This window comes from Molossus molossus, unplaced genomic scaffold, assembly GCF_014108415.1.
Source record: "Molossus molossus isolate mMolMol1 unplaced genomic scaffold, mMolMol1.p scaffold_m16_p_5, whole genome shotgun sequence".
NCBI lineage: Eukaryota > Metazoa > Chordata > Mammalia > Chiroptera > Molossidae > Molossus > Molossus molossus.
In genome coordinates, this window is record NW_023425388.1 from 23,252,581 (window position 1) to 23,264,910 (window position 12,330).

Consider the following 12,330-nt stretch of genomic DNA (forward strand, 5'->3'; position numbering starts at 1 on the left):
GTTTTAAAGCAGAGCTTCGTATAAGAATCTCTAATATTTCTATTAGCTCAGTAGGTACAAAGCACGAGAACAAATACTTTCAAACGTCCTCACTAAAGTTCTTACGAGACAGGTAAGAAACCTCAGCACTCGCCCGGCCGGTGTGGCTCGGTGGGTGAGCACTGACCCAGGCACCGAGAGGTCACCAGTTCTTCCCTGGTCCCAGCACAGGCCCAGGTTGAGGGCCCAGTCCCCAGTGGGGGGCACGTAGGAGGCAGCCAATCGAAGTTCTCTCTCATCGATGTTTCTCTCTCTCTCTAAAATCAATCAATCAAACAAACAAAAAAACCAGCACTCAGCACCCACAAAAGTTTCATGCACATGGGAAATTTTATTTGGGCAACTCTGACTGTCGTTCCTGGAAACCGAAGGGAGGCCTCCTTAACCGGCTCAGCTGCATTCCCAGAAACCAGGGCTCCAGGGCCAGCTTCAGCCTCCAAGAAATCCCTCTGTGTGGGATAATGGGTTCTGTCGCTGCTTGGGAAACGTGACTGGCATCGATTCCAGAAAAGGTGTCGTTGATTTTGATGCCCCTGCCTTTTCTGAGAAACAGAGTGAGCAGCCAGGAAGCTGGGCACAATTAGGGCAAGGAGACTTTGTAGTCGGCGTGGACAGGCTGCGCCCCGGGCTCGGGTAAAAGCAGGCCTGCAAAGTCAGCCTGGAGGGTGGGAATTCGAGGGGCGTGTGCGGGGCTCGGGGGCTGCCTGCCAGTGAACTCTGGGGCCGATGCCAGTGCTCTACACGTTGGTCCCGTGAGTTTGTATATTTGTCAGAACTCATCCAACCGGATGAGTGTACAAAGATTGGCTGGGATTTGAAAATTCTTTAAAATGGATGAATTTTAACAAACTAATGATTACAACTTAGTATTATAACAAACTAATTATCCTTTTCAGTGTTTCTCTTTTTCTTTCTTTCTTTTTTTTTTTTTATATTAAAAGCAAAATTCTAGTGGGACAATGATCTCAATGGAAGGTACTTATTCTTCTAGATAATAAAGAGAAACTTTAAGAAATGCAAACTGATGGATTGACTGCTTAAAATTTAGTAGCTGAGCGGGTCACCACAAAAGAAATTTTAGGGGGTGTTTGCCCGAGCCCATTATTCTGTGCCCTGCTTCACCCTGCATGGCAGCCAGTGAGGAACACAGGCTGTGACGTCAGTTAGACGTGGCTTTGAATCCCACTCTGACACTTACAAGCCTTATGACACGTGAAATGAGGCTTAATCTCACTAAACCTGTTTCCTCATCTGCAGTGAACAGATACTATTACCTATCCCATCAGATTATAAGGATTCCATGAGATTAAAAAAAAGAGCTTGACATTTGTTAGTTCCTTTTCATTCCCCTTCCTAATCCCCAGACCCTCCCTACACGAATTCATTCAGGCCTGCCCGCAGGCACCCTGAGAGAGAACATGGCATCCCCGGGGGTGGGTGGTCACAGTACGGTGTGAGGTAGGGACACGCACAGGGTGCAAAGGCTGGTACAGTCAGGGGGATGAGGAGCATATGCTATGTGATAAAACAGAGAGGAGCATTCCTCTGTGTGAGCTTTAGTTAAGTGACACATATTCTATTCTGAGATAATAATTGAGAAAAAGGTATCCCGTGGGTGTCTTTTCTCCATGAGGACAGGGATTTCCATCAGTTTTGTTCCCCATTCTACGCCCAGGGTAGAGAGCCCAGCACAGGGTAGGAACATAAATCCTCATTGTGTGAAAGAAGATTAAAACCAAACAATACTGTCACTTTAAGCAAGACCAGAATGAGTAAAACTCTTCTCTTTAAATGACTTAAGATCTGATTGCCATTGACAATGTTTAAGGAGAGTTTTACAAACAGCTTTGCTCCGAGAGCATTACAAATGTCCACAAAGCTGTCTGCTAACAATGTAAAACAGGAAAATTTTAATGTCAGTGAAACTTCTCTATCTCCAGCCCACAAAATAGAATTTTTTTTTAATCATAAAGGAGTAAAAGATCTCTATAAATAATTGCAAAAGCATAGGGAAGAAAACAAAATCATTCCACTTATAGATACACAATTAAAAACTTTTTTTCTTCCAGTTTTTCTGTGTTTTCAAGCATAATATAAACACATACCTACATACATTTCCAGAGTTGAAATTACATTGTGGATGGATTTTTGAATTCTGATTCTTATGACACCATATTCTAAGCACTTCAATCTAATCATTCTTCATTATTTTTTTAAATTGCTGCATACTCTATGGAATGTGTATCCAACATTTATGAGAAAGGAGTCTAGATGTGTTACAGAAATAGAGTCCTGGGCAGGTGCCATCAATAATGGTTGGCTCAAGAGTGAAGTGCATGTGCCTGCCCCATCTCCCGTGATAGTGATGTCATGCTGTCGGTGCCGATGAAAAGCAGCACTTCTGGGATCAGACTGGGTAGACAAAAAGGACACCTGAGGGCCTGGAGTTGAAAGAAAAATATATGACTTATGAGAAAGAAGACTGATAGGGAAAGCCAGAAAACCAGTGCTAAATACCCTGCTGGCCAGTGCGAAGTGTTTCTGGCATCGGGACTTCTGTCCATTATTAAAGAGTCAGGGTGAAGATGGATCTGTGTGAGTACTGGCACCGTTCCCTACCTACACACTTGAGCAAGCTGGAAGGAAGAGAGTTTCAAATGAATGTAGAAGCTAAGATGTGTTATCTCTGCCGTGATGATAGCTAACATACTGAGCATTTACTTTGTCTCAGGATCCGTTCTGTTTTTTCCACCCATTAACTCATTTAATCCTCACGATGACTCCAGTAAATACTTTCCAGTATCACCCCATCATCTTCATATGGCAGAAAGGTTAAAGGCGGCAAAGAGAAAATATCTAAATTGTCCCTGGTGGGGGTCCTGTGAGAGATGACATGGTACCTTCTTCTGCTGATGGAGTTGGACGACTGACTTTTTTTTATCCTCACCCAAGGATACTTTTGCATTTATCTTCTGATAGAGTGAGAAGGAGAGAGGGATGAAGAGAGAGGGAGAAACACTGATGTGAGAGAGTCACATTGACTGGTTGCCACCCACACAACCCCACCGGGGGCCGGGGATGAACCGCACACAAGGTACGTGCCCTTAACGGGAATCGAACCTGGGACCCTCTGGTCCTCAGGCTGACGCTCTAACCACTTAGCAAACCGGCCAGGGCAGGACTGACTTTCTTAAGGATGAGACGAGCACCTCAGAGGACAATCTGGTCATCGGACAGTATTTCCAGAGGTGCTTACAGGTGCCTGGAGAAGCAACCACCATGTAACTTGGGGTGCTTATCTCCCTTAGATAATGCTGGGTATTTACTTGTACTAGACCACAGGGGTGGGTCAACTTTCCCCCTAGATATTGTGTGTTTTCCTCCAACTCTTCCCACATGTGAATTAAAAAAATGCAAATAAAAAAATACTTCTTATTGTAAGAAATAAGCAAAGATAAAAATGTATCTGTAGCTCTTTTATATTTGTATATATAATTCATACATTCCATATATGTAGTTTAATATTATAGACACGTGTGTGTGTGTGTGTGTGTGTGTGTGTGTGTGTGGTTTCCCACTGGTGTTTTTCCTAACCTACTGAAACCTTGCCTGCGTTCTGACTTTTATCCTCTCCTCAGGCAAATCTGAGAACCGCACTGGTTTTATGGAACTTCCTCAGCTCACGTGTCCATCCCAGCCCACGGGAAACGTGCTTTTGTTCTCGCCGTTCCATTCACACAGGTCTCTAGATGCCCGCCAATCGCTCTTTCCGTTTCCATGGAGACTTTTCAGTCCTGGGCCTCGTTGTAGCTTTTTAAAGAGTTATCAACTTCTTGGTATTCTTCACCACTTCGTCTAGACTCCCAAGCATCCTTGTTTTGCTTTGTGTTATTTTGGTATTTCTTCCTCTGTCTGCTTGATGTGCTCTGCACTCTGGACCCTTAACAGCTGCCAGTCTCCAGACTGTCATGTCCCACTGGTTTGTTCACCCTGCACATTTTCCCTGTCTGATACCATTTCTGAACTTTTTATCTCTCATCTTATGTGATCATTTTCCAGTCTGTGAATTTCCAGAGGTAGAGACAAGTCTACTCAGGTTTATTTAGCTCTACTTTTCAACTGAATGCCCCCTGAGTAGCTGATAGGCAGCCTAAACTCACCATGTGGGAAGCTCAGCTCATCGTGTTTCTCCCCGAACCTGCTCGTCCTTCGGTGTGCCCTGTCCCAGGGGACAGTACCATGCTTTGCCAACGGCCAACTAGAACATTAATACCATCCTTGATTTCTTGTCCCGCAAAGTATCACATTTCGAGAACTTCTCATTGTGTTTCCTAAATATTCCCTGAATCTTGCAGAAATGGTGACATTTGTATTGCAAGTAACAGAAACCCAGCTTAAATTTCCTTGAAGCAAAAAAAAAACCCAAAACTGTATAACCTTGTGTCATCTTGCCTGGAGGACATACACCAGAACCGGTGTCTCTCTCTACCTCTCCGTCTCTCTTGTTCCACCGCATGCTGATCTCGGCTTCTGTCTGTGTGCTGGCTGAGCCCAGGCTCACTGCTTCGTTAGGAGAGGATAGGTCTCTTCCCCTCCTAACTTCAATCCCAGGATGATTTCTGTAGGCTCAGCCTGTGTGGTGCCTCTACTCCTTGGCCCGGTTGCTGTGGTGGGGTTAGGGTGAGAGAGCAAGAGGAGTGACCAATCCGACCCAGCCTGGTATCGGCCACTGTTGGCATGATGGCGATGCTGGTGGTGGTGGGGGTCCAGCCCCCCAATAAAGAGGCTGATTTTTATCAGAAGATTCCAAGAAAGGGGTCCTGAACAGAGAAAAATAATAAATGTCCTCTGCAAAACTATCCATTCCTCTCTACCTTCTACTCATCTTGTTTATCTTTTCTAAAGTATTCCCTAAATTACTCTGCTGACACCAAGTCATATCCTCTCTAAACTGACTGTCAACACAGAGCACAGAGGCCTGATTTCATGTAAAAAAATAAGTAAAATTGTGTGTGTGTGCGCGCGCAATCATTATCCATCTACATTAAACCCTTCAATGGTCTCATTCTTTTTCAGGTTAAAATCCAAGTTTCTTGTGGCCTCCATGACTCCTAAACCCGTCCTTGGCAACCCAGCTTCAGGTATATTCACTTTTGGTTGGCCACATCAACCTGTGATAATACCAAAGTGCTTTTGCTTTTGCCGAGCACAGTAAACCTTTCCTCTGCTTCTCTAATGAAGTTGCCTTTGCTTCTGCCTGCTACGCTGGTCTCTGCGCTTGCTCTGCTCAGCTGCTACTCAGGCTTCACAGCTCAGTTCCTGTTGTCTTCCCGTGGAAATCTCTCTGACAGGCATTGAGCTCCCTCAATAAATTGTGTATATTTTACTACGGCGACAGATGATTCTGTCTATGTCACCACCCGCCCCCACCAGAACGCAAGCTCCCTGAGGGCAGTTAACTTTGGGTTAAATTACCTTGGTGATCCTCATATAAAAACACTGTTTGGTGAGTGGTACATACTTTAGAAATACTAGAGAAGTAAAATTAAGAATGAAAATACCATAAACTCAATGCATTATATGGGTCATTAAGTCTAAAGAAACCTGGCAGAATTCTGTTTTAACATATTTAAAAAATCACATATTTGACCTACTGGAAATCATGTTATCGAGCCTCAATTACTATTAAATGACTTGTTTTGAAAATTAGATAATCCGATTAATTTTTAAATAAGTGAGAGATGCTAGAATAATATGTTAGTCTATATTTTCCAACAGAGCAAAGTGACCACCTGGAATTTTTCTTTGATTCTGAAATTTACATTATACTAACAGTATCATAATTAGTATTATCATTTATATAATGCTATCTTTTAAAAGGACCAGATATTAGATCAGCTTTCTGGTAACCCGAAGGTAAATACGATAATTCTTTTAAAATAAATCCCTTTATCAACCCATATTGACGAAGTTTATTCTTTAACCTCACTTGACTGACCTGATTTAAATGACCACTATTTTTCCCCTTTTCTTTTATGATGTCTGACTTCTCTTGGTTCATGGTAGGCACCCTACATCTCCTATATTCATTCATTCATTCAGTCTGCTGAGTAACTTCCATGGTGCCCTTGTGCCCAACTGAGACCTCTCTTCTGAACTCCAAAACCACGTATCCTTTGCCTGCTCAACATCTTCACTCAGATTTCAACCTGGTAACTTGATTCCACATATTCCCAACTGAACTTGTGTTTCCCCCAGTTTCCCTCTCCTTACAGTGAATGGCACCCTTGCACATGGAGCGTGCAGCACTCACAGTGAGAGTCATTTTTCTCCCTTCTCTGTTTCGCACCATCCTGCCAATCACCAGATCACATTGCTCCTGCCCACCTGATACTTCTGCAATCCTTCCACTTACTTCGTCTGCACCGCCACTGGCTCCGTCGGACTCACCATCATCTCTTCTGCATCACTCTAATCCACTCGTAAATTGTCCCTAGCATCTACTTCTGTTCCTCTCCAATCTATTATTCACACTGTTGACCCAGTGATCCTTTAAAAAGGCATTGATCTGATCATGTCACTCCCATGCTTAAAATGCGAAATGATTTCCCATTACTTTTAGGACAGGTTCCAAAATATATTTCAAATGGCCTGCAAAGACTTGCCTCCTTTCCAAGCACATCATTACCTCTCTTCTCCTGGATCACTCTCTGTGCATCGATCATGAAGCTTCCTTTCGTTTCTCAGAGAATGTTAGCTCCTACTTCAGGGCCTTTGCACACACTTTTTTCTTGTGTTTCTGTTCATATTAAAGCAGTATTAAAATAGACACATATTTTGAAAAATTAAGCGCAGAATCAAATACAAACATCTATAAAACAAAAACTAAAATATTTTCCTCACTCCCAGTCCTGCCACTCTTACCAAAAGTACTCAGTGTTATTTGTCTTTCAGATGTTTTGCTAAGATGTGTGTGTGTACCTGTTTGTGGAAGGAGGGGGAAGAGGTGGGTTTCGCACTATACTCTATGCTGTAACATAGAGCAACGATTGAAGTGCAGATTCTGAGGCTGACTCCTGAATTAAAATTCTATCTCTTCCGCAAAGTAGGTAGGAGGGTGACCCTGGACAAGTACTTATCCATTCTGTGTCTTAGTTTCCTCATCTGTAAAAATTATTACCTGGCCTTCCAGCAAGGCAGGAACAAATTGTATAACGGACCAGAGAGAAAGAATTGCTTCTGATGGCAAAGAATACTCTGTGGGATTTGGGAACTCTGAAATGCTCAAACTAACTTTTATCTAAAGTCTCCGATTTTCTCAAAAAAAAAAAGAAAAAAGAAAAAAATTAGATCTATTTGCAAAGCATAAAAACAAAAAAATAAAATAAAGTCTCCCATTTCAATTACTGGAGACCCATTTTCCCCCAAAACCATGTCTTAATTTTCTATAAGAGATGTAGCAAGCTTCTGAATTAATTCTAGATTATTCCATGTGATAACCTAGATTATCCCATGTGATAACTGACTTATCTAATATTCTTTGTGCACCATAGCGTACTGGAGTCCTGCACTTAATGCCAATTATTTCTTAGACTCATCAGTCTCTATCTGATCCAACCCTAGGTTTTCCCTATTCTATGAAATTTTTTTCCAAGATATTAATTGGAATATTTCCAAGATATTTTGACCACTATTTCTAGATTATTCAAGGCTCTTAGTACATAACAAAAGTTGACCCTGGAAGCTATTTTAAGCATGGTTTTTCTTTTCTTTTATATATATCTTTTATATATATATATATATAAATTTGGTTACTATTTTCATTAAAAAATAATTTTTATATTAATTTTTGATCCTCCAACTTATTAATTTCTGCAGTGTTTTGTTCTGGCAAACATTCCAAGTAAGTAATCATTATATCTCCAAATATTATAAAATTTCTTTTTTTGTTCAATGTTTATACCTCATTTCTTTCTGTTGTACATTTGCTTTCGTTAATATTTCTAGAACAATGTACATAATAGATATATATAATGAATTAGTGGGCATTCTCGTCTTATTTGTGCTTTTAATGATAATGCTTCTACCTGCAGTTCACCATTAAGATTATTGGTGCTGACTTTGGGTTTGAGAGAGGTGCTATAACTATTATTATTTTTTATTTATTTTTGAATCCTCACCCAAGAATATTTTTCCATTGATTTATTTTTTTTAGATAGAGTGGGAGGGTTGGAGGGAGAGAGAAAGAGAGAGAAACATCAATATGAAAGAGACACATAGATTGGCTGCCTCTTGCACAACCCCAACCAGGGCCAGGGCTCAAACCCACACTGAGGTACGTGCCCTTGACCAGGAATCAAACCTGACACTCTTTGGTCTGCAGGTTGACTCTCTAACTACTGAGCCAAACAAGCCAGGGAAGTATTTTTAAAGTAACTATTTTTATGCTACCAAAAAGATGTTTATAAAAAACTGATTTTTAGCCCTGGCCGGTTTGGTTCAGCGGTTAGTGCGTCGGCCTGCGGTCCTGAGAGGCCCGGGTTCGGTTCCTGCTAAGGGCACGTACCTCGGTTGCAGTTTGTCCCCGGCCCTGGTCGGTCGTGTGGGTGGCAGCCACTCGATGTGTTCCTTTCACATCGATGTTTCTCGCTCTCTCTCTGTTCCTCTCTCTCCCTCCCACTCTATCTGTACAAAAAATGGAAAAATGTCCTCGGGTGAGGATAAAAAAAAACAACACTGATTTTTAATTTTGTCAACTGAGATTTGGGATCACTTGAAAAGATTATATATTTTCCCTTTTGATTTATTAGCATGATATAAAATGAACAGATTTTCTAAAATTTCTAATTTATATCCTATCATTTTCAGAAAACTTAGTCATATTGCATTCTTCCTTTCTTCTTTTTTATTTTTTTTTTATCCTCACCAGAGGACATTTTTCCGTTCTTTAGTCAGATAGAGTGGGAGGGAGAGAGAGGAAGAGAGAGAGAGAAACATCGACGTGAAAGGGACACATCGAGTGGTCACCACCCGCATGACCCAACCAGGGCCGAGGACAAACTGCAACCGAGGTACATGCCCTTAGTGGGAACCGAACCCAGGTCTCTCTGGACCACAGGCTGATGCTCTAACCGCTGAGCCAAACCGGCTAGGGCCTTCCTTTCTTCTTAATTCTACCTTGCTTTTTTCCCCCCATGATCATAGTAATCTACAAAATAAGAAAACTTATTTGGAGACCAAAATCACTTTTAAGACTTAATTACTATAGTTCATCAACTTTCTCGGTATTATCTCTCTACTACAATTTCTCCCTAATCAATTATTGTTTTCTCCCTGTCCCTTCTTCCTCTCTATCCTTTGTATGATACTGGTAAGAGAGTCACAACTCATAGTGGGTACTTACCAAGTAATTCCCAGCAAAATTTGGCTAAAAGAACCAAAGAAAACACATATCTACATGTGCCTTTGGAAATTAAGGTAGGAGAGGCTAAAACAATCCAAGATTTATTAAACGCCTGCAAAATTCTAGGCGCATTGCTAAAATGGTGATTATGTCATAGTTTCAACCTTAAAGGAGACCAACAGACAAATACAATACACTACAATGACACATTACCAGGACACGTAGGAGGGGTACCACTGGCTGGGAAGGACCTGGACTGCTCAATGTCTAGTTAATTCTGGAAAACTAACAAAGAAGTAGTTTCCTGGTTTGTAACAATTGTGAAGATTCAAAAGCAGAAGGGATTAGGTAACAAATTCTAGACAGTTATTTGAAATATAGCTAGTGCTCATAATTTTTCCTAATTTCAGATATTTATTTATTTATTTTTAGAGAGCAAATGGTTTATTTGGTAACAAGAAGTAAAAGAAGAATTCTTAATTTCTTTTCTCGCCCTGGCGACTGAACTGTGACCGTCAAATAGACAGCAACACACGAGCATTCCCTTGCAGTCCTCGATCTTTTGCAGAAGTGCACAGATGCCTGAGTTGTGTGACTTGCAGTTATTTTCTACACAGGCGTGCCAGCTGTTGTGCTTTCCAGTGTATCAGCAGTTACTACATTTCCCTTCTTGTCTTCAGGTTTCGTGGCAGGAAACAGAAGTACTTCCTTGATGTTATTGGAATCTGTGAGAAACGTGGTGGCTCGGTCGATGCCCATGCCCCAGCCAGCTGCGGGGGGCAGCCCGTATTCCAGGGCCGTGCAGAAGTTTTCGTCTATGAACATAGCCTCATCATCGCCAGCAGCCTTGGCCTTGGCCTGTTCTTCGAAAAGCTGCAGCTGCTTCATGGGGTCATTCAGCTCGGTGTAGGCATTGCATATTTCCTTCTTCATGACAAAAAGCTCAAAGCGCTGTTAGACCCTCTTTAGAGCCATTTTGCCAAAGGGCTCATTATCTGCGGGTGATCACAGATGAATGTAGGACTGATGCATGTCACTTCCAGGAACTCCCCAACGAGCTTATCAAGGAGTCTGGCTGTGGTCCGAGCTGGAGGGCATTCAACAGCTTTTGCCACACAGATATCATCAAGAATTTTGCGAGTTTCTTCAGTTTTGAAGAGGTTGCTTTCTGGCAGCTTCACCCCCAGGGCTTTCTCAAGCTCCTCTACCATGCATCTTTTCCGAAAGGGTGGGGTGAAGTCAATCTCGTAGCCTTGGCCCTCTGGGCCATCGGGATGGCAAGTGACCTAGTAACTGCCTGTAATGTGCTTTACCATCCCTGAAACCCTCTTCTCCGTGGTTTCCATGCGATCATGATAGTCTGTGGAGGCCATGTAAAACTCACAGGTGGTAAACTCGGGATTGTGAATCGTATCTATTCCTTCATTCCGGAACTGGCGTCCAATTTCATAATCCCAGTCAATGCCACCAACCACCAGCATTTTGTGGTAGAGTTCTGGAGCAATTCTCATATATAAATTCATGTCCAGCTCATTGTGGTAGGTGATAAAAGGCTTAGCCACAGCTCCCCCTGGGATGATGTTCATCATCGGAGTTTCAATCTCTAGGAATACCAACTCATCCAAGAAACTTCTTATATGTGTGATGATCTTGAGCGGATGATAAATTTCTGCCTCACAAAGTCATTCAGGATCAAGTCCAAGTGTCTCTGACGATATCGTGTTTCCTTGTCTGTGAGGCCAAAGTGAAGATGAGGTAACATATGCAAGAAGGAGATAGTAGTGTGATCTCATAGGGAATGATGCTCAGCTCACCCTTCTTGGTTTTTCCAGGATTCCCCTGAACTCCAATTATGTCTCCCTTACTCAGTTTGTTATTGATACGAATAAATTCTTCTTCTGATTTATAATTCCTAGAATTGACCATGACTTGCAACTTGGCCCCCTCTCCTCGAAGGTCATAGAAGATGAGCTTTCCCCCAGAAGCCTTTTGGCATGGATCCTACCTGCCACCTTTAAGGTAACGTCACTCAGGTGGTCCCCAGGCTGCAGGTGGCTGTATTCTTGGATGAAGTGACTGAGTGAGATGTCCACATGGAACTTGTGTGGGTATGGGTCATCCCCACTGACCTTCAGTTGGTGGACTGCTTGGCTGCGGATCCTGTAGTGTTGGTTTGGGTCCAGGCTCTGCTCCTCGGCACCCACATCATTGTCAGTGGTGTGGCTGGTGGCAGTAGCATTGGCCTGGCTCAGCTGTTTCTCACTGAGCTCCTGCTTGGGCCCCTTCTCTGCTACTTTCGTCTCAGCTTTCAGGCGTCTCTTTAGTTCATTTTTGCTCGGTTTTGGCTCGCCCCCGTCCACACTCACGTCAGGACCCTGCACCATAGCCATCTCTCCCGAGACCCGAACTGAAAGGGCTGAGGTCGCACTGCAGTTTCCAATTTCCGACTTGTATAAGAATAAAATGGAATGTTTGAGATGCCTTATGAAGAAATGCGTAATTGTTAGCACTTTACCCCATAGGGTGATGTCTTCCAACTGATTGGTGGAAGTGCAATATCACACGGCATTGGTTTTAATCCTCACCTGAGGATACGCTTAGAGAGAGAGGGTGAGAGAGAGAGATCAATGTGAGACAGCGAGATTGATTGGTCGCCTTCCGTACATGTCCCAACTGAGGATCAAAGACACAACCCAGGTACGTGCCCTGCTGAGAATCAAACTGGCAACTTTTGGTGCACAGGAGGACATTCAACCAACTGAGCCACTCAGGTTGGGTTCACGTGGCATTTTAAAATCAGCCCCAAGTAATACTTCTACTCTATGATCTTAGTTTCAGAGCATCTTTATGTAAATTTTGGAGGTAGGTTTCTCTCAATCCTAGGAAAA

The 12,330-nt window shown here is 42.6% G+C and overlaps 1 pseudogene; it reads right to left on the reverse strand.

Annotated features, from left to right (window-relative positions):
- Positions 1-10,051: 10,051 nt before the first annotated feature.
- LOC118617441 lies at positions 10,052-11,832 on the reverse strand (annotated as a pseudogene).
- Between the last annotated feature and the right edge of the window lie 498 nt (positions 11,833-12,330).